Source organism: Pezoporus occidentalis, unplaced genomic scaffold (genome assembly GCF_034315485.1).
Source record: "Pezoporus occidentalis ecotype Australia unplaced genomic scaffold, CSIRO_AGI_Poc_V1 ctg27, whole genome shotgun sequence".
Taxonomy (NCBI): Eukaryota; Metazoa; Chordata; class Aves; order Psittaciformes; family Psittacidae; genus Pezoporus; species Pezoporus occidentalis.
The window spans coordinates 659,668-662,299 of NW_026914611.1; the positions used below are offsets into that span (position 1 = coordinate 659,668).

The following is a 2,632-nucleotide window of genomic DNA, read 5'->3' on the forward strand; positions in this document are numbered from 1 at the left end:
GATAAGAGTTAGGTAACCATGTTCAAAAGAAGCTGCCTCAGATTCTGCTCCCAGTGCTCCACCAGTGGAATGGCCAGGATGGACAATGGAGCTGAGGAGTGAAGAAGGAAAAAAAAACCACAAAACTCTCTATCTATTGAAGTATTGGATTGGGGCAGTTCATAGAGGCACCACAAACAAAGCCTAAAGAGTGCCTGCAACATGCTGGCTGCATGGCAGGAGCCTTGCTTAGTGTGTTTAAAGTAACCTGGGAGTGAATCCAAAACTTGGAGGAACAGATGGGTCGGTTGAAACAAGAACTGCAAACTGAAAAAGCGAGAGGGGTAGTGCAACCACAAGCTTTATCAGCCGTCACCTAAGCAGCATCAGGGTGGCAGAGAAAGAATTAAAAAAAAAGGTTAAGGACACAGCAAACTCCTTGACTGTTAACACTGCAGTTTACTTCTGCAGCTGCTTCACATTCCTTTTGCATCAGAATGCTTCTGCTTTAAGGTGACACTTTAACCTACTTCTCAAGAACTGATAACCTGGGAGAGGGGGTATATTTGTGTCCTCCTACCTGCAGGTCCATGGCAGCTGCCTGCAAAGTTTGTCAAGCCTTGCCATGAACTGGACAGAGGAGTGGAAGAACCTAAAGCCTCAGCTACAGGAGCTGACCATGAATACACTGAGCAGAATAAGATAGAGAAAAACGAATGATTGCAAAACATCACTTGGGGGCAACTGAAAAGTAACAGCTTGAATATATGTGCTTGTAAAGTAGCTATTATTAGAGGCTGTGATTTTTTTTGTGTGCAAAACCACCTGTATTTACTAGCCAGTTGCTAATAAGAAACTACACCTTGTATTGTATAGATTTTTCACTTGTAAAAGAGATGTTAGAGTATGCAAATCTTCAGCAGCTGCTAGAAAATGCTAAGGCAAAAGCTAGAAAGATTCTAACGTAATGGTAGTGTTACAAAGCAGGTAATGGAACAAATTAAGAGGATGGGAGAACTCCATTGGTAGGAAATTTCTTTGGCTGATCCCTTGCTGCCATAAGCATCTTCAACATGCTGCTGCACCCTGTAATAGTTACTCTGGTAATTTAAATCTGTATGTGCTTTGCCACGGTAGTGATGGATGAAGCAGGTGAAACTCTGCATTGACAACGAGGTGCAAGGACTGAGGTTGGCCAGAAGCCTCCTACCACAGTCAATGGCAAGACTGGGTTGTTGTCTGTGTTTGCCACCAAGAAGAACCTTTAGCTCCGCTGTTGGCTGCAACCCAGCCGGCGGGGAGTGGTGGTGACACATGCCATGCCAGACCTTGTTGTGAGGGATGGCCTCCCCTGTTATCAGAAGGCCGTCCAGGAGAGAAAGGCAGACCAAGCAGCCTGTGGTTGGCATATGTTGGAGGTATGATGTAGTCCAAATCCACTGCTCAAGTAGGGTCATCTAAAAGATATATAAAACAAAAAAAGGGGAATGAAAGGATTTTCTCCACACGGACAGTTAGCAAAAGTGCAATTTGTACTAAATTCTTTAAATCTGTCTAGTTTTGATTCTCTTTCCACAATACAGCAATTGTGACATCTGACGGATGATTCCTTGCCCAAACTATATAAAGACCTGTATAAAGACCTGTTCTATATAAAGACCTACAGGATAATGAGTGGAAAGGACCAGTGCCATTGCTGACATGGGGTCAAGGATATGGCTGTATACAGCTATTGACAAGACCATACTGTCTGCCAGCAAAATGTATAAAGCCCCAGAACTCAACAACATAAAGAAATGATAATGACAGAAATCTTTATAATATCTGTTCTGTTATGTGTGACCATAGGTAATGGACAAGTATATTGGGCACATTTGTTAAATCCCATGTTATTCAGACCTGTTACATGGTCTATAGGATTCACTGGTATGCTACATGTTATAAAAGCTCAAGTGACTTCAAATCAGACTAATCTTACTGAAATAGTGCTGCCTGGAGTAGTGGGTGGTTATGTTAATTACACAGGTCAAGCAGTAACAGAATGGACACATCAAATTGTAAACACATGCTAGCAAAACAAAAAGGGGGATTGATAGGGGAGACCTCAAATGCACGAATCAATAACGCATTGTTTGTCTTAAATTTTTTAACATTATCCAGTTCTGATTTACACACAGGCATGAATATCCTCCCAGTGATTAGACATTTTTATGCATTAACCGATGTAGGCTCAGATCCGATATCAGGGAAAGAACCCATTATGGTAATGTTAGTAATAGATGAAATTGTGTGTTGAAACAAAAGTACAAAGAGAAAAGATAATTATATTTGAAAATCTGTTAATCAGTAGAGGGTTTCTTTTGTATTAAGAACAAGTTGAAATTCTACTATTGTGTATCTTAGTTACTTTATAACTAAATATTACAATGGTAGCTATAATGATAAGCAATTAACATAGCCATATATGGGGAAGTGTATATGGGTGGATTTAGGGGAGTATTGTGAAACTCTACTGAAGCAGAACTCACGAAAGTACCAGGAGTAGTCAAGTGAAAATAAGGGAATGCTGGCATCCACATAATGGTTGGGACATGTCCAAGGAACAGAAAGGTGAACAGGACAAGCTGAGGAAGACTTCTTACTTCATTTGAGG

At 40.9% G+C, this 2,632-nt stretch overlaps 1 long non-coding RNA gene across 1 annotated transcript; it reads left to right on the forward strand.

Annotated features, from left to right (window-relative positions):
- Positions 1-1,621: 1,621 nt before the first annotated feature.
- On the forward strand, positions 1,622-2,041 carry LOC134166682 (uncharacterized). Its single transcript, XR_009965952.1, has 2 exons — positions 1,622-1,817; positions 1,927-2,041. It is a non-coding gene; the product is annotated as an uncharacterized LOC134166682 (long non-coding RNA).
- The last annotated feature ends 591 nt before the right edge of the window (positions 2,042-2,632 follow it).